The 20,481-nt window shown below is 44.3% G+C and overlaps 1 protein-coding gene across 1 annotated transcript in view; it reads right to left on the reverse strand.

Annotated features, from left to right (window-relative positions):
- srrm3 (serine/arginine repetitive matrix 3) overlaps positions 1–20,481 on the reverse strand; it is an 854,108-nt gene that overhangs the window by 576,586 nt on the left and 257,041 nt on the right. Inside the window, exon 3 of the mRNA XM_078548703.1 lies at positions 20,180–20,384. The gene's annotated coding sequence lies outside the window, so the exon portion shown is untranslated. The remainder of the gene's footprint in view (positions 1–20,179; positions 20,385–20,481) is intronic.

Below are 20,481 nucleotides of genomic sequence, written 5' to 3' on the forward strand. Positions count from 1 at the left end.
TCTGGGCAGCATGTTTAAGGACGTTAAGGCTTTAGAGAAGGCTCATGTGAGATTTACTAGAATGGAAATGGGGATGTGGGATTTTAGTTACGTGGAAAGACGATGGGGTTGATCGCCTTAGAACAGAGAATGTTAAGGAGACATTTAATAGATGCACTCAAAATCATGAAGTTTTTGGATGGAGAAAATTAGGAATTACTGTTTCCAGTGACAGAAGGGTCAGTAACTAGAGGACACAGATATAAGGTAATTGGCAAAAGAAGCAGAGGCAAGATGGAGAGCAATATTTTTACACAGCGTATTGCTATGATCTGCAGTGCATTGCCTGAAAAGGTGATGCAAGCAGATTCAATAGCCTCCAAAAGGCAATTGGTTAACTGGAAAAAATTTGCAGAGCTACAAAGAAAAGGAAGGAAACTGGGACTCTTTCAAAGAGCCGGCGCAGAGGGAATAAAATTGACTAGGGAATTTGAACAAGGAGAACTATAGGGCAGCTCTGGGCAGTCTCCTGGTTTCAATGATCTACTACACCACTGCAGAATTAAGAAAGCAAAAATATATATAAAAATACAAAAGTGCCAAGCAGCTCAAAGAGTTGACAATGGGGTCCTAAGACAAAAGGATAATTCACAGCCAAGGTTGGATAGAGCACACATCACATCACACATCTAGTGCAAGCACAGTTGGCTAGGTGGCTAGTATGTGGTTCAGAATAATGCCAACAGCATAGGTGCAATTTTTGTTACAGCTGAAGTATACTTGGGACCTGTCTAATTGCCCTGCCCCTGAAAGTGGAAGGCAAATGCAAACCAGCACTGACAAAAAAGCTGCCAAGAAAATAGCTTAGGATAAAGCCCACTTGAATGAATGAATATGAAAACTGGTAAGCAAGTGACAGACACGAGGTTTCCAAAGGGGTCAATCCTGCTTGACCAACCTTTTGTTGAGAAAATGACATCCCATGTCCAGGCAGCTCATATTAGCAATTTAAAAAGTGAAAGGTCAACCTATAGTTTAAAAATATTAGAGCCCAAGCCTCTTATGTTGAAGCTGTATAGTGCTCAGGTCAGGCCTTAAATACTACATTCTTGTTCTAGTCACCAAGGTTCAAGGAAAACATTTAAGCCTTGGAGATTGAAAAGACTGATCCCCACTTTTAGAGAAAAGGTCATGCAAATTTGGAGTTCTTCAGTCAGAGGCACTGTTTCAAGTTAAACTATTGCATTTGGGCATGGATGTAGCTAGATAATTAGCCATAGTCCAAGAAGGACCATTGGCATCTCTCTCTATTAGAGAGAGACTAATGGTTATATAGCCTGAGGGGCACCACTCTGCATCAAGCAAGGGGCAGGGCAAAGAGACAGGTCCCAGGTCCACCTCAGCTGGAACGGGGATTGAACCTCTGCTGTTGGAGTTATTCTGAATCAGACACCTAGTGAACTAAGCTAAGCGGCTTCCAGGGCAAGGGGATTGAAGTAAACTTGGTAAAAAGAAACATGTTCAGCACACTTTACAGCAGGTACTTCTTTGTAAAAGCAGTGCCACTACCTGAAGCAGTCTTCCTAACGAGGTGAAAATGCACAATCTCCTAAACAAGAGACAGTTGAGTGCTGTTATGTTCCAGAAAGCCAGTTGGTGAAGGGTAGAACTGGAACCAATTTTTACCGAATTTTGTAAGCATTTATTTACAGAGATAAACATTTGTGATGACCCACCCCCAGGTGAGGTTCCTCAAAGTTGTTGATCCAGGCGAGACCCCTCACCATCTGGCTGGGACACCCAAAATTGTTATGCCCCAGGTGAGGAGGGATGAACTGACTCCTTGTCTTTATTCAGCACCCCCAGCTCTGTTGGTTGCAACAATATTTAATCTAAAAATGATCCCTTTCACGGATACCTTTTTACCAGATCCAATCGTTCTGGTTTTGAAGGAGACAATTTTGAATTTCTTGAGTTAAAGGTAAATTTATTAACTACTAAAGGCAAGAAAGGATAAAACACAAGCATATATGGTCATACAGGTTAAAACTAAGAATTCAGCTTGAAGTAAGTGAATACATATATAAAAAAATGTATAAGGAACAGTCCTTGACTCATGGGAAGCAGGTGGTTGCTCAATGCAGCCATTGCAATTCGAGGTGCCAGTGCTGTTGACTTCGGTCGACAAGCAGTCGGTTTCTTGATTCCAGTAGTGGTGACTTCGGTAGAGAGGGAGAGAGATCGGGATACCTGCAAAATGGCAATTTGCAGGGGCACTGTGTATCTGTTACTTCTGAGTCAAACTTCCAGCACTTGCTCTCTCAGGATACCCACCAACAGACAGGGCAGCTTTTTAGCTCACTTTTAACCCCGTCTTTGTATATTCCAAGTGGGAAGAAAATTCACAAATCTGTCTGGGCATTGCTCACGGGATTTCTTGATGATATGATACTCATTTCCCATTATGTCCCATTGCCTCTACTGGAAGGAGTAATTAGTTTCTGGAGGTCTTTAGAAGCACCTTGTCTGACAGCAGGGTGGGGTTCCATTACCTCATAGGGAGTGACCCTGCCACATTCCAGCCAGTGGCTTGTGTGCTTTTTAAAAAAAATTCAGGTCTTATTTTTAAAGTCTAATATTTCCAGACGCAATTTAGTGTTTTTTCTTTCATTATCATGACAGTTCCCGTCGTTTCCGGAATGAAACTCATTTCATTACAAAAAAGGGAAAAACTTCTAAACAACAAAACACTCTCATATACACATTCATTCTTTTAGCAATGGACAATTTATCTTTTCCAGTTCTAACTGGGTTCCTTTAAGTTCTGGACAGAGCACCCGCAGTCACATTTGATTTCCCAGGAACGTGGGTGACTTTTAAGTGGTACGGCTGAAGGAACAAACTCCAAAGGAATAATCTGGCATTCTGGGTCTTAAACGTTTGCACAAAAGTTGATGGGTCGTGGTTGGTATAGACTGTGATCTCTCTGTACCCATTTCAGGCATATATCCCAAAGTGTCTGAGGGCGGGTAATAAACAGAGGGTCTCCTTCTCTACTGTGGAGTACCGTTTGTGATGCTTGTTCAGCTTTTTAAGGGAAGTACCCATTTGGTCACTCTATTCTGGGTTGGTGCTCCTGTAGGAGAACAGCCTCTACCCTGGTGTCACTCGCATCAATGGCTACTTCAAATGCCTAATTAAAGTCTGGGGCTGCAAGCACGGGTTCGCCTATTAAAATGGCCTTCAGCTTTTCAAAAGTTATCAAGCATTTCTCGGTCCATACTACCTTTCCTTTTTTCTGTCGTAGGTCTGACAGCAGGGAGGCTACTGTGCTAAAGTTTGGGATGAACTTGTGGTAGAACCCACACATCCAAGAACCCCATGATTTCCCATTTTGTAGTGCAAATGTGGAACTGGGTACGGCTTGTACCTTGGCAGCCCTGGGCAGTACCTGTCCTTGACTGACTATGTGTCCTAGATAGGTCACTTTAGCCTTAGCGAACTCGCCCTTTGCAAGATTAACAACTAGGTCAGCTGACTCTACTCTCTGGAAGAGGGCTTCAGTTGCTCTACGTGGTTTTCCCAGGTGTTGCTGAACACTAGAAGGTTGCCCAGGTACACGATGTGGTACACGACGCAATTGGACAAGCCTGCCACTACCTGGCTCATCAAACTTTGGAAAGTAGCCAGGGCATTTCAGAATCTGAAGGGCATAACCCACACTGGTATAACCCTCTGGAGTTACGAAGGCAGAGATTTCCTTTGGGCAGGCCATCAAGGGCACCTGCCAGTATCCCTTGAATAAATCTATCTTCGTGATATAGACTGCTTTACCTACCCTATCTATGCAGTCTTCCAGCCGGTGTATCAGGTAGGAGTCAGCTTGGGTCACTGCATTAACTTTACGAGAGTCAATGCAGAACCTTGTGGAGCCGTCCGGCATGGGCATGAGCACACTGAGGAACTCCAGCTACTGTTGCTAGGCTCTATGAGTTGGTGCTCCAGCATGTAGTTAATCTCCTACCGGACCTGGGACAACTTCTCTGGGCTTAGGTGATAGGGATGTTGCCTTCTGGGAGGAGCCTGTCCCACATCATGTAGGGCTAGGGTGGTGTAGCCTGGCTTGTCTCTGCATAAGCCTTTAAATACAGAGCAGCCTTGTTAGGTCTGCCCGCTGTTCTGCACCTAGGTGGGAGGTCAAGGAGTCTAAGTTGGCTAGTATTTCTGTATTGGCTAGCCAGGTAATAGAGGGTTCAATGTGGGCCTCATCCACTTCTCCCTCCAATTCATCCCCACTGCTATCCTCCTCCTCCTCCAGGTCGATGGCACTGGGACAGGCCGTTACCTGTTTGTCCCCTTCTCGGCTGTGATATTGCTTTATCATGTTGACATGACACAGCCTTTGCTTTTTCCCCTGATCTGGGGTCTCAATTAGATAGTTCACTTCCCCGAGTTGCTTTGCTATTCTGTACAGGCCACTGAACCAGGCCTGTAAGGGTTCACCTGGTATTGGTAAGAGCACTAACACGTCATCTCCTGGCTGAAAGGTTTGGGTCTTGGCATGTCTGTTGGCCTATTTTTTCACAGCCGTCTGGGAGATTTTCAAGTGCTCTCGGGCACCTGGCAGGCTCCCATGAGCCGCTCCCGGAACACAGCTACGTAATCCAACATGGAGAGCTCCTCCTCCTGCTCTAAAAACCACTAGTTTCAGAGGCCCTTGCACTTGGTGCCCGTAAACTAATTCGAATGGAATAAACCCAGTGGATTCATTGGATGAGCCCCCGGTAGAGAACAGAACGAAACCTAGTCCTTTAACCCAGTCATGAGGGTACTTGTGGCAGTATACCATGATCATTGTTCTTAGGGTTTAGTGGTGCCATTCTAGCGTCCCCTGAGGCTGCGGGTGAAATGCTGAAGACTTCAGTTGGGTCATACCCAGGTTACCCATGACTTCCTGGAATATCTTGGACATGAAATTTGAGCCCTGGTCCGACTGGATCTCAGTGGGTAGACCATACCCGGTAAAGAACTGGGTCACTTCCCTCATTGCTATTTTGGCAGATATGGTTCTCAGGGGAACCGTCTCTGGGGAATGGATAGCCACGTCCATGATGGTAAGGATATACTTGTGGCCCCCTTTTGTTTTGGGTAGGGGCCCCACACAGTCCACTAACACCTTGCTGAATGGTTCCCCAAAACTGGCACGGGAATCATAGGTGCAGATCGTATTGCAGGTTGGGGTTTTCTCACAACCTGCCATGTATGGCAGGTTCTGCAAGACCTTACTACGTCCCTGTGGAGGTGCAGCCAGTAGAAATACTGGCTGATGTGGGCTTAGGTTTTGCGTATACCGACATGACCAGCCATCGGAGCTAGCCACAAGATTTCCCCACGGTACCTCAGCGCACTACCATCTGGTGGATCACTGTATTCATTTGCAGGTCTGTAAGGGGGTCTCCATTTTCTCATCAGCACCTCATTTTTAATGTAGTAGCATTCAAGGGCTGCTTCTGCGTCGACCTCATTATGAGCAGTCTGAGCTAATGTTTTTAACTGTGGGTCAGCTTGCTGGGCCGCTACCAAGGATGATTTATTTATCAGCTCCTTAGGGTCTTCTAGACGCCCAACAAAGATTTCAGATAAGCAAACTGGAGGGTCTTTGTCTGCACTGTCACTTCAGTTTCCTCTGTTGGGGCTTGTCGAGCCACAGACCGGGTTACCACACAGACGGGAGAAATGCCAGACACTTTCTCCTGCAGCTGTTCGGTCTCCTTGACCTCAATGGGTTTCTCTGAAACCACAGGAGATGCAGTTATCTTTGATCCTGTAAGGTCATTGCTGAGGAGCAGGTCAACCCCATCCACAGGCAAACTGGGGACAACTCCCACGGTCACTGGCCCTGATACAAGGTCGCACTCCAGATGTACCCAGTATAGAGGAATGGGCATGTACCCTCCTTCAATCCCCTTTACCAGCACCTTGGCACTTATGCACTTAGTGGGAAGGTCATGCCTTTTCCAAGCAGTAGGGTCTGGCGGGCCCCTGTATCCCTCAGTATTACTACAGGGTTACTCGCCTCACCCTGGGGAAATGTGACCACCTTCATTCTGATACAAAATCCCAGTAACCCTCTGGGATTCATTTAACCTCATCCGCACTTTCAGGAGTGCTCCTACTGGGATTCACAGCTGCAGTCAGAGCCATGGCCTGGTCTGCTATGACCTCTGACTGACTCCCATTCTCTGTGCACTAATTCAGATTGCTTATAATCAGGCCGAGGCAGAAGCAGTCCCTGAATGATATTACATTAAAAACTGCGTGATGAGGAAACGGAGACCCCTTCACAGACCTGCAAATGAGTGGGCAGTGATCCACCAGGTGGTAGTGTTGCCAAGGTACCGTGGGGAGATCTTGCAGCTAGCTCACGAAATTCTGATGGCTGGGTATGTCGGTATATGCAAAACCCAAGCCCACATCAGCCAGCATTTCTACTGGCTGCACCTCCACAGGGGTGTAGTGAGGTTTTGCAGAACCCAACACATGTGGCAAGTTGTGGGAAAACCCCGACCTGCAATACGGCTTGTACCTGTGCTTCCCGTGTCGGTTTTGGGGAGCTATTCTGCATGTGCCCCGATAAAATCCCACTGGTTTTTCCCATAGCCTCCAGCAGTTGGCCCGGAGGTGCCATACCTTCCGGCAGTTAAAACACACAGGCTTCTTGGCTTCACTTTTCATTTCAGCACCACCCTTTCTGTCCTGAAGAAGGTCCCCACCCTCTCTCCCATGGGTGCTCAGTTTCCTATCACTCTTTTCCCCTCTATCCGTCCCAGTTGGTTGGGGGTGACTAGGGGAGGGTGTTTGCTGGAACAAGGGTTTGTGGAACAACTCATAATTGTCAGCCAGCGTGACTGCCTGCCTGACCCCTGTGAGCCCCTGCTCCTCTAGGGCCAGATGAGATTTATGTAAGGATACTGAGGGAAGTGAGTGTGGAAATTGCAAAGGCTCTAGTGATAATCTTCCAGTCTACCTTAGACAGAGGGGAGATGCCAGAGGACTGGAGAACTGCGAATGTTACACCCTTGTACAAAAAGGGGTGCAAGGGTAAAGCTGGCAACTACACGCCAGTCAGTTTGACCTCAGTGGTAGGGAAACTTCAGGAAACTATAATATGGCATAAAATCAATAATCACTTAGACAAGTGCAGGATAATTAAGGAAAGCCAACATAGATTCATCAAGGGAAAATCATCTTTAACTAACTTGGAGTTTTTTGAGGAGGTAACAGAGAAGGTTGATAAAGTTGATGTAGCGTATATGGATTTTCAAAAGGCATTTGATATAGTGCCACACAAAATTCTGGGTCATGGGATAAAAGGGAAAGTAGGCACTTGGATAAGAAATTGGCTAAGTGACAGGAAATAGAGAGTAATGATAAGTGGTTGTTTTTCAGATTTGAGGAAGGTTTGTAGTGGAGTTCCTCAGGGGTCAGTGTTGGGACCCTTGCTCTTTCCGATATATATTAATGACCTAGACTGTGGTGTGCAGGGCAAGATTTCAAAATTTGCAGATGATACAAAGATTGGAAATGTTGTCAACTGTGATGGGGATAGTCTTGAATTTCAAAAGGACATAGGCGTGTTGGTGGATTGTGCAGACAAGTGGCAGATGAAGGTCAATGCAGAGAAGTGTGAGGTGAGGTGAGGCAGGAAAGATATGGTGAGACAGTATAAAAAAAAGGGAAAGCCTCTAAAGGAGGTGTAGGAACAAAGGGACCTTGATATATACGTACAAAGGTCATTGAAGGTGGCACAGCACAGTGAGAGAGCAGTTAATAAAGCATATAATATCTTAGGCTTTATTAATAGGGGCATGCATATAGTAACAAGCTCTATTAATAGGGGCATTGAGTACAAGAGTAAGGAGGTCATGTTGAACTCAAATAAGAAACTAGTTAGGCCTCATTTGGAGTACTGCGTCCAATTCTGGGCACCTTACTTCAGGAAGAATGCCAATGATGGCATTGGAGAGAGTACAGAGGAGATTCACAAGAATGATTCCCGGGATGAAGAACTGTAGCTATGAGGATAGATTGGAGAGGTTGGGACTGTTTTCCTTGGAGAAAAGGCGGCTGAGAGGAGACTTAATAGAGGCATTCAAGATCCTGAGGGGTACGGGCAGGGTAAATAGTGAGAAACTGTTCCCACTCAAGAGAACATCAAGAACTAGAGGGCACAGATTCAAAATAATTGGCAAAAGGAGTAAATGTGATGTGAGGAAAAACATTTGCACCAGAGGGTGGCTGGAGTCAGGAACAAACTTCCTGAAAGAGTGGTGGAGGCAGGTTCAATCGAGGTATTCAAAAGGGAATTGGGTTGCTACCTGAAAAGAGAGAATGTGCAAGGTTACGGCGACAAGGCAAGGGAGTGGGACTAGGTGGAATGTTCTTTCAGAGAGCCAATGCGGACTCAATGAGCCAAATGACCTCTTTCTGCACTGTAAAGATACTGTGTAATCTTATTGGAAAGGGTAGGGAGTTTTTAAACTCCTCAAGAAGAATTATTCCATGGAGGTTTTCGTAAGTCGATTCTGTTTTAAGTGCCCGTACCCACTGGTCAAAAGCAAGTTGCTTAAGCCTTTCAAATTCCAGGTACGTCTGGTCAGGCCGTTTCCTGAGAATACGGAATTTCTGATAGTACGCTTCCGACACTAACTGTTACGCACTTAGCATAGTCCTTTTTACTACCTCAAAGTCAGTGACGCTTTCCTCTGGCAGGAGGGAGTAAACCTCATGAGCCTTCCCTGAAAGCTTACTCTGCAGTAATAGGGACCACTGTTGGACTGGCCTCTTTAACTGCTGTGTTAACCACTCAAAAGATATAAAGGCAGCTTCAACCTCTGCTTCGTCAAACTTAGAGATTAGATGAGCAAACCGGGTTGCCTCAATCCTTAAATCCGATCTAGTGGTGTCTTCAAGGGACTCAGCGGGATGCCTGCTCCTCAGTTCAAGCTATTTTAGTTGAAACTCCTTTTCCTTCTTCTGAAATTCTCCCTCTTCTCTTCTCGCCCTTTCCTGACATTCCCTTTCCCTTTAAGACCATAAGACAGAAGTCAGAGCAGACTTAGGAGCAGAATATGAGCAGAAGTAGGCCATTCAGCCCTTCAAGTCTGCTACGCCATTCAATGGGATCTTGGCTGATCTAATAATCATCAATTCACTTTCCTATAAGACCATAAGACGTAGTCTTCTCTCCTGAAATTCTAATTTCCACTTCTTCAATTTTAATCTCTCTACTGCTATGCTATCCGTTTTATCGTCCTCAATTTCCACCTGCAGACCATTGGCCACCCCATTTAAAATTTCAGGTTTTCTGGCTTTCGGCTGAAATTCTAATCCTAAATACCTTGCTAACTCTTTTAGCTGTTCGAGGGACAGAATTTTTGGATCCTCAAATGTAACTGCTTCTGGTTCTGCTAGAAAGGTACTGGCATCAAAAGTGGGCATTTTACCACTTCAGTAGTATAGACTCAAGAAAGTAGTTCTGCAGTTTCTAAAAAATTGATTTCAAAAGGACAATTTACTTTCCCCACTCTAATTTGTTCATTTCGTCTGTGGGGAGAAAAGATTCCAGACTCCGAGCCCCCAATTTGTTCAAATCTGGGACGAGAGCTCCAATTTGTTATGACCCACCTCCAGGTTAGGTTCTCCAAAGTTGTTGATCCAGGCGAGACCCCTCAATTTGTCACCGTCTGGCTGGGGTACCCTCAAATTGTTATGCCCGGGTGAGGAGGGATGAACTGGCTCCCTGTCTTTACTTAGCAACTCCTGCTTTGTTGGCTGCAACAATATTTAATCTAGGAATAAAAGCAAAAAACTACTGCGGATGCTGGAAATCCAAAACAAAAACAGAATTACCTGGAAAAACTCAGCAGGTCTGGCAGCATCGGCAGAGAAGAAAAGAGTTGACGTTTCGAGTCCTCATGACCCTTCAGCAGAACTGAGTAAAGTTAAGAGAGGGGTGAAATATAAGCTGGTTTAAGGTGGGGAGGGGAAGAGAAGTTGGGGGGTGTGGTTGTAGGGACAAGCAAGCAGTGATAGGAGCAGATAGTCAAAAGATGTCACAGACAAAGGAACAAAGACGTGTAAAAGGTGGTGATATTATCTAAGGGAATGTGCTAATTAAGAATGGATGGCAGGACACTCAAGGTACAGCTCTAGTGGGGGTGGGGTGGAAAGACTGACAGGGCATTACAGTTATAGATTTAAAAATAATGGAAATAGGTGGGAAAAGAAAAATCTATATAAATTATTGGAAAAAACAAAAGGGAGGGGGAAGAAATGGAAAGGGGGTGGGGATGGGGGAGGGAGTTCAAGATCTAAAGTTGTTGAATTCAATATTCAATCCAGAAGACCCCACCAGCCTCTGCATTCAAAGGATCATCCTCCGCCATTTCCGCCAACTCCAGCATGATGCCACCACCAAACACATCTTCCCTTCACCCCATCGGCGGCATTCCGTAGGGATCGTTCCCTCCGGGACACCCTGGTCCACTCCTCCATCACCCCCTACTCCTCAACCCCCACCTATGGCACCTCCCCATTCCCACGCAGAAGATGCAACACCTGCCCCTTCACTTCCTCTCTCCTCACCGTCCAAGGGCCCAAACACTCCTTTCAAGTGAAGCAGCATTTCACTTGCATTTCCCCTAACTTGGTCTACTGCATTCGTTGCTCCCAATGCGGTCTCCTCTACATTGGAGAGACCAAACGTAAACTGGGCGACCGCTTTGCAGAACACCTGCGGTCCGTCCGCAAGAAAGACCCAAACCTCCCTGTCGCTTGCCATTTTAACACTCCACCCTGCTCTCTTGCCCACATGTCTGTCCTTGGCTTGCTGCATTGTTCCAGTGAAGCCCAACGCAAACTGGAGGAACAGCACCTCATCTTCCGACTAGGCACTTTACAGCCTTCCGGACTGAATATTGAATTCAACAACTTTAGATCTTGTACTCCCTCCCCCATCCCCATCCCCTTTCCGTTTCTTCTCCCTCCCTTTTGTTTTTTTCCAATAATTTATATGGATTTTTCTTTTCCCACCTATTTCCATTATTTTTAAATCTATAACTGTAATGCCATGTCAGTCTTTCCACCCCACCCCCACTAGAGCTGTACCTTGAGTGTCCTGCCATCCATTCTTAATTAGCGCATTCTCTTAGATAATATCACCACCTTTTACACGTATTTGTTCCTTTGTCCCCCCCCCCGCCTCCCCCCCACCCCCACCACCACCTTAAACCAGCTTATATTTCACCCCTCTCCTAACTTTACTCAGTTCTGCTGAAGGGTCATGAGGACTCAAAACGTCAACTCTTTTCCTCTCCGCCGATGCTGCCAGACCTGCTGAGTTTTTCCAGGTAATTCTGTTTTTGTTTTTAATCTAGGAATGATCCCTTTCGTGGATACCTTTTTCCAAGACCCAATCGTTGTGGTTTTGAAGGAGACAGTTGGTCCAACTTTCTTGAGTTAAAGGTAAGAGTAAGTTTATTAACTACTAAAGGCTACTACTGGAAGTTTTACGCAGAGGTAACAGCCACACTCAGCACTCCTGCAAATCGCCATTTTGCAGGTATCCCGATCTCTCTTCCTCTCTACCAAAGTCAACACTACTGGAAACTCAAATCGCAACGGTCGCAATACTCAACCACCTACTCCGAATGAGTAGAAAGGAACACATGCATATATGGTCATACAGGTTAAAAGTAAGGATATGGCTTGAAATGAAGCTATATATTTTAAAAAGGTATACGGAACAGTCCTTGGCTCATTTGGAGTAAGTGGGTGAGTGTTGTGGCCGTTTGTGATTTGAGGTTTCAGTAGTGGTGACTTCAGTAGAGAGGAAGAGAGATTGGGATACCTGCAAAATGGCAATTTGCAGGAGTACTAAATGTGGCTGTTACCTCTGCATAAACTTCCAGCACTTGTTGTCTCAGAACACCCACCAACAGACAAACCCCGGGGCAGCTTTTCAGCTCACTTTTAACCCCTTCTTTGTATATTCCAAGTGGGAAACGAATGCACAAATCTGTCTGGGCATTGCTCACAGGTTTTCTTGATGAAATGATACTCATCTCCCATTATGTCCCATTGTCGCTACTGGATGGAGCAATTAGTTTCTGGATGTCTTTAGAAGTACCTTGCCTGGCAACTGAGTGGGGTTTCATTACCTCTTAGGGAGTCACCCTGCAGCATTCCAGCCAGTGGTTTGTGCGCATTTTAAAAAACTCATCTTATTTTTAAAGTCCAGTATTTCCGGACGCAATTTGGTGTTTTTTCCTTCATTATCATGACACATTACAAACACACACTTCCTAACCCCACAAAAAGTTTCAATCTTTTCCTTTTTAGAGATGCACAGATGAATCCCATTGATACAATTAAATACAATTAGCAGAAGCTGCGATGGTGAAGAACACAGGGTTTTTATGGGAGGATGTACCAGATGTGCTTGTACTTATATTTGGGATCGAATATGTAAGTCACCCTTTAAACCTGTCCTTGGGATGAAAAATGACCAGCTATTATTTAATGTCACTATCAGATAATCAGTATCTGATTCACTCTGTATAGGTCTGAATGAAACATTACCAGTCACGCAAAATCAACATAAAACCTGCCATTTTTTCTGTAAATCTTAACAGTGATTACCAGAGAAGAACCAATCAATCATATCACTTTATTTATTTATTTTTTCAAATTCGAATCACTGGGATACTGACAGCCAACACTGAATTCTGACCCAGAAGGATAAATTGCATAACATTTAGATGATATTTTATAGGGTTATAATTATTACTCAACAGTCAGCCATTAAAGATATTGCCTAGGCTTTGTTTCTTCACTATCAACCATCTGCTCAAACTGCTCTCCCCTGTCCCTTCCTTATTCATTGTCAAAAACACTTGCAAAGGGCCAATGATCTTCTCTGCACTAGGAGTGGTACAATTCAGCTTCACCCAGAGGTGAATGTAAACCAAAAATAAAAAGTGGCCCAAGCATTCGGTACAAATGGATAATGGGCATTTTTTTAAATGTACGAGTTTAAAATCCTTAATAGTAACTGACAGTAGCATTATATTATCTATATCCAGCATCTTATTTTATACTTAGTTATGCTTGCCAATTGGGATTTTATTGCTGTTTTCTTTGTGAATCCTAACGCAATGTCAATGGATCAGAAACCAAAGGAGATATTTCGCTGGAAACCTCCTCGGTGAGAAAATGAGAGATTTGATCAACTTCAAATTCAATTAAAACTCTAATCGGCAGCTGTTACCAATTATTTTACGTCATTCATGTTTTCATAAATCGAGTATAAATCAAAAACCTTTTAGGAAAAGCGGGCATATTTTATTCAAATTTGGTCTTCTTGGGATTACAGAGTGAAAATTGAAAGGGTTTATTTAATTTGTTGAAATTGCTTTTAATACATATTATGAACTGTTCTATTCTCAGTTCATTTGGCTTCAAATAGGGAATTATTTTTCCATTCCTATTGATAGCAGTGACATGTTTAGAGTAACTTGCATCTGATTCACAAATACTTCAAACAAGTGACCAAAATGTATATCCGACTTAGATTGAACACGGAATCCAACTCAAATAAGGAGACAGTTGGTTTTAATTTCTCCCCTGCGTCTCTCGTACAGGCAGAACAGAATGGAATTGAAATTCTTGGTAAACCGAGCCTGCATCGGGAGCCGTCAGTGTTGCAGCAGAACGTATCGCAGGTCTGGGATGTAAGTTCACTTAAGAGTGTAGAAACCCAGTCAAAGCTGCAGTTAGTGCCAACACTACCCGCTCACACATTTTTGACATATTATTCAATTGCTGAGTAACCACTATGTGATACAGTGAACAGAAATATTTTAAATCGTTTATTCAGCTTTGGAGTGTTGGACAAGGACTATTAATATTGGAAAGTTAAATATTAAATCGAGGGCAATCAATATTTCTTTAACTAGCATGATTATGGTTATAATTAATAATCAATTGCACTCTCGAAAAATTAGGATAGTAAATGTTTCCGCATCTCCGGGGAATTTGCTGTATGAGTTATTTTTGATAAATTGGTTGTCATTCGTTTCGGAACTATGACCTTTTAAATTCAAATCAAGTTTCCTACAATGTATATAGCATAAGAATTACTGAAATCTTATCACACTAAAAATCGGCATTTGTAACTTGCTGTAAACACTGCGGGGGATTCCCTTTCTGATTCTGGCTGCTCTAGTTAAATTTGTACTGTTGTGAATTTAAACAACAGGAAATGGTCACAACGTCAATTTAACAAAATATCGGGAGCAGCAGTCCCACAGTTTGTGTTGCAAAGCGGGTAGGATCGTAAAGTTAATACATTTTTTAAATGAGTGTTTTTAAAAGCATTTAAAGGAGCAACTTCTGGGGCTGCGATACGACCATACAGGTAAGAAATTTAAATTACTTTCACCCCTGGCTGCACCCTCTCTTTACCTGATCAAGTAGGCCAAATCATCACTTTTCTTGCCCTCGGCTCATTTTTTTTAATTGATTCATGAATGTGGACGTCATTTTGCCCATACGGAACTGCCCCTGAGAAGGTGATGATTACTCGTCTTCTTGAATTGCTGCCGGAACATCCATGGGGCTGTTGGAGAGTGTGTTCCAGCATTTTCACCCGGAGACAGCGAGGGAACGAGAACATATTTCCAAGTCAGGACAATGTGGACTAGGAAAGGATTTTGCAGCTGATGGTGTTCCCCTGTGTCTGCTGCTCTTGTTCTCCTTGGTGGTAGAGTTCACTGTAAAGTGCTGTCAAAAGAGCCCTTGGTGAGTTGGTACAGTGCACCTTGTAGATGTTACACTCTGCTGCCACAGTGCAAGAGTGTGGAGGGAGTGAATGTATAAGATGGTGGATGGGGTGCTGATCAAGCAGGCTGCATTGTTTTGGATGGTGTGGAGTTTCTTGAATGCTGTGGCAGCTGCAGGTAAGTAGAGAGTATTCCATCACACTCCTGACTTGTGGGTGGTGGACATGCTTTGGGAGTCAGAATGCCAGTTACACAATGCAGAATTCTCAGCCTCTGATCTGCTCTTGTAGTATCTTTATGGCTGTTTCAATTAAGTTTCTGGCTAATGGTGATGCCCAGGACGTTGATACTAAGAGATTCGGCAGTGGTAATACAATTAAATGTCAAGGTGAGATAGTTAGATTCTCTCTTGTTGGAAATGGCTATTGCCTGACACTTGTGTAGGATGATTACTTGCTACTTACCAGCCAAGCCTGAATGTTGTCCAGGTCCTGCTGCATGTGGGTGGGCATGGACTTATTCACCACCTGAGGTGTTGCGAATAGAACTGAATACAGCAACCATTATCGAACATCCCCACTTCTGACCTTATGATGGATGAAAGGTCATTAATAAAGCAACAGAGATAGCTGCCCTGAGGTACTCTTACAGTGATGCCCTAAGACTGAGATGATTGCCTCCAACAACCACAACCACCTTCCTCTGTGCTAAGACAGACTCGAACCAGTGGAGAGATTTCCCCCTAATTCCTATTGACTTTATCGGAACAGAAATAGGGCCCTTAAACCAATTGCCATTCAATGAGATTGCTGGTTTGTGCAGTATAAGGGTCTGGCACATATAGGGTTAATGTGGAACTGTGTATAGTACTGCCCACACAGTAATGAAACAGAATGACCCTCACCTTGGGGTTAATGTGGTGTTGGACAGACTTGCATGCAGACCCAAACATGGAAAAAGCTCCTAAAGCAGAACATACACTTATAAAATTTTGAACATGGGTCGGAATTCCACACTTCAAGTCAATTTGGACTAATCCAAGGCCCAGATCAATCAGAAAATTGGGGACTTTAGAGGAAAAGATTCTTAAGATACAACATTACTTCAGGCTCAAATAAAAAGTCAGAAGAAGGGCACGTGAAATGCTGCTTTACTTGGTAACTCACTTGCGGATGACATTACTACAAGACAGGGAATTAATGAATCATTTGCAAAATTCAAAGAGGTACTAAAATCATTTGACATTTATTTTAATCTAAGAAGCAACAAAATACTCAAAAGATCTAAATTCAATAAGAGAGTCCAACAGCCAGGAAAACCTGCTCACTCGTCCATCAATGATCTGTAAAGGATAGAAACATTGTAACATAGAAAAAAGGAGCAGTAGGTCATTCAACCCTCTGAGCCTGCTCCATCTTTCAATATCATGGCTGATCCTCTCTCAACACTGTACTCCTGCGCTCTCTCCACACCCCTTGTCACCTTTAGAGTCCAGAAATCCATCTATTTCCTTCTTAAATATATTCAGCGACTTCCACAGCCCTCTGTGATAGAGAATTCCAAAGGTTCACCACCCTCTGAGTGAAGAGGTTTCTCCTCATCTCAGTCCTAAGTGGTCTACCCCATATCCTGAGACTGTGACCCCTTGTCCTAGACACCCTCAGCCAGAGAAAATATCATCCCTGCAGCCAGTCTGTCCAGCCCTGTCAGAATTTTATATGTTTCACTGAGATCCCCTCTCATCCTTCTAAACACCCGTGAATACACAGAATCACACAGTGCAGAAGAGGCCCTTTGGCCCATCGAGTCTGCACTGACACGTGAGAAACACCTGACCTACCTACCTAATCCCCTTTACCAGCACTTGGCCCATAGCCTGGAATGTTATGACATGCCAAGTGCTCATCCAGGTACTTTTTAAAGGATGTGAGGCAACCCGCCTCTACCACCCTCCCAAGCAGCGCATTCCAGACCATCACCACCCTCTGGGTAAAAAGGTTTTTCCTCACATCCCCCCTAAACCTCCTCCCCTCAGCTTGAATTTATGTCCCCTTGTGACTGACCCTTCAACTAAGGGGAACAGCTGCTCCCTATCCACCCTGTCCATGCCCCTCATAATCTTGTACACCTCGATCAGGTTGCCCGTCAGTCTTCTCTGCTCCAAAGAAAACAACCCAAGTCTATCCAACCTCTCTTCATAACTTAAATGTTTCATCCCAGGCAACATCCTGGTGAATCTCCTCTGCACCCCCTCCAGTGCAATCACATCCTTCCTATAATGTGGCGACCAGAACTGCACACAGTACTCCAGCTGTGGCCTCACCAAGGTTCTATACAACTCCAACATGACCTCCTACTTTTGTAATCTGTGCCTCAATTGATAAAGGCAAGTGTCCCATATGCCTTTTTCACCACCCCACTAACATGCCCCTCTGCCTTCAGAGATCTATGGACACACACGCCAAGGTCCCTTTGTTCCTCAGAACTTCCTAGTGCCATGCCGTTCATTGAATACTTCCTTGTCAAGTTACTCCTTCCAAAGTGTATCACCTCTCTCTTTTCAGGGTTAAATTCCATCTGCCACTTATCTGCCAATTTGACCATCCCGTTTATATCTTCCTGTAGCCCAATACACTCAACCTCACTGTTAACCACTCGGCCAATCTTTGTGTCATCCACAAACTTACTAATCCTACCCCCGACATAGTCATCTATGTCATTTATATAAATGACAAATAATAGGGGACTGAGCACAGATCCCTGTGGTACGCCACTGCACACTGGCACCAGTCACTAAAGCATCATTCTGTCATCACCTTCTGTCTCCTACAATTAAGCCAATTTTGAATCCAGGCCTAGATGGCCAAATCTCTCCTGCCATCCCAGGAATCAGTCTGGTGAACCTTCGCTGCACTCCCTCTATGGCAAATATATCCTTTTTTAGGTAAGGAGACGAAAACTGCACACAATACCTCCAAGTGTGATCTCACCAAGGCCCTGTCCAGCTGCAGTAAGACATCCTTGCTCCTGTACTCAAGTTCTCTCGCAATGAAGGCGAACAAACCATTTGCCTTCTTAACTGCTTGCTTTCAGTGATTGATGTACAAGGACATCCAGGTCCCTTTGTACATCAACATTTCCCAATCTATCACTCTTTAAAAAAATACTCTGCCATTCTGTTTTTCCTACCAAAGTGGATAACTTCACACTTATCCACATTATACTGCATCCACCATGTATTTGCCCACTCACTCAACCTGTCTAAATCGCCTCTTAACACCTTCCTCATTGCTCACATTCCCACCAAATTTCATGTCATCAGAAAATTTGGAAATATTACATTTGGTTCCCTCATCCAAATCATTGATATATATTGTGAATGGCTGGGTCACAAGCACTGATCCCTGTGGTACCTGCCTGGTCACCACTTGCCACTCTGAAAAATACCCATTTATTCCTACTTTCTGTTTCCTGTCTGCTAACCAATTCTCAATTCATACCAATAAATTACCCCCAATCCCATGTGCTTTAATTTTACACACTAATCTCTTATGTGGGACTTTATCAAAAGCTTTCTGAAAACCCAAATACACCACATCCACTGGTTCTCCCTCATCAATTCTGCTAGTTATGTCTTCAAAGGACTCCAGTAGGTTTGTCAAACAGGATTTTCCTTTTGTAAATCCATGTTGACTTTGTCTAGTCCCATTGATATTTTCTAAGTGTCCTGTTATGGCAGGATGGCAGAATGTTGCGAGTATGGAGATTTAAAATCGGAACTCATCAGAGACAGAATAGTTTAGGAGTAATGGATGATGCACTCTTTGACCTGCGGCAAAGATCTAACCCTGGAAAAGGCAGCCCAGATAGTTAGACAGTCAAAACTCTGTGAGCAGCACAGGGCCATTTTAAGGGGAGATAATAAATCGTGGTACAGGGGTCAACCCACAGTCCAGCTAGTTAAACAGCAAAGACACGGGGACACTAAGTCAGGGAAAGCAATATCTGAACCGGCCAGCAGAGCAACCATGCCAATGATGTGGAGCAAAGCGCCCCCACAGGCGAGATCAATGTCCTGCAACGTCAGCCCAATGCTTCCAGTGCAGTTACATGATGCAGAATTCTCAGCCTCTGATCTGCTCTTGTAGTATCTTTATGGCTGTTTCAATTAAGTTTCTGGCCAATGGTGATGCCCAGGATGTTGGTGCTGGGAGATTCGGCAGTGGTAATGCAATTAAATATCAAGGTGAGATGGTTAGATTCTCTCTTGTTGGAAATTATCATTGCCTGACACTTGTGTAGGTTGAATATTACTTGCTACTTACCAGCCACTACTGCAAATTGTGCAGGGCAAAACTCTGAAACGCCCAGAAAGCCCTAAGATTATCCACGAGGTCAAGACTGCAAGCCCAGAAGAGCCATAGCCATGCTTATGGGTGTAACAAAGATCTTGGTTTCTCCTTTTGGGATGCGGACATTTCAGACAATGGCCATTTAACAAATTTTAAATTAGACACAGGACCAACAGTCCTGTTGGACAAAGAACTGTGGCTAAAAGACCTCTGGCTTTGAACAACAGACACATAATCTGTGGGCCCAGAGGAATCCGCCTTCCGGTCATAGGCATGATTCTGAAACCATTAATGTATGGAAGCAAACAAATCTTCAAGCAGATGTACATCATCAGTAACCAGCCTCTCTCTTTCTTGAGCAGAGGTGCCTGTGTAGCTCTGGATCTCCTCAAAACAGCAGAAGATGTCAAGACATGGACTGTCATTAATCATACAGAACTGCAAATTCCCTAGTACTCAAACAAAAGGTATCCTGACTGGGACTTCAGCTCTGAACTGTCTTCTCTCTTTGTCCATTCTCGTTACAGGTGCTGGAAAACCTTCAATGGTCAGACCAGCTACCCACCTGGGAGGTAAACACGATGCCTCCAGCGCAGGATGTAAAAGAGAGTGACCAGCAGTCCGATGGGCCTCAACCTCTGGCTCTGACGACAGTACAGCAGGTCAACATTGCAACCCTCCAAACATATGCTGCATTGCCCAGCCAGCATGCCAAAGCCACAAAAGATGCTGGAACTTGGTAGCAATCATCTATTGCCGTCAGCGAAATGCAGAGGTGAGCGTACTACTAAACCTCATTCTAGTCACAGGAATGCTCATCCTCCGCCACAGAGAACGTCATGACAACTCACACGGTGACAGAAGAAGCGAAAAAAACAAGGAGATGAGCACAATGGTTGTCCACCCCACAAGAAACGAGTTAGAGTAGCAACCACCGATCAGCGCAACAGCCAAATCAATCAAATGCAGTTCCACATGAAAGAATGGAAGAAAATGAAAACATACCCAGATGCCAGAACAACCTCCAAACCGACAGGAAGAACCAACAGTGACAGAGCCTACCATTCCTCCAACAGCAATGCGAACAAAAGGGGAGATGGTGGCATGGTGGTATTGCCAGTGGACTAATAATCCAGAGACCCAGGGACCAGGATTTGAATCCCAACACAGTACATGGTGATAAAAGCAAAATACTGCGGATGCTGGAAATCTGAAACAAAAACAAAAATAGCTAGAAAAACTCAGCAGGTCTGACAGCATCTGTGGAGAGGAACACAGTTAACGTTTCGAGTCCGTATGACTCTTCA

The sequence above is a fragment of the Cetorhinus maximus genome, chromosome 9, assembly GCF_964194155.1.
Source record: "Cetorhinus maximus chromosome 9, sCetMax3.hap1.1, whole genome shotgun sequence".
NCBI lineage: Eukaryota > Metazoa > Chordata > Chondrichthyes > Lamniformes > Cetorhinidae > Cetorhinus > Cetorhinus maximus.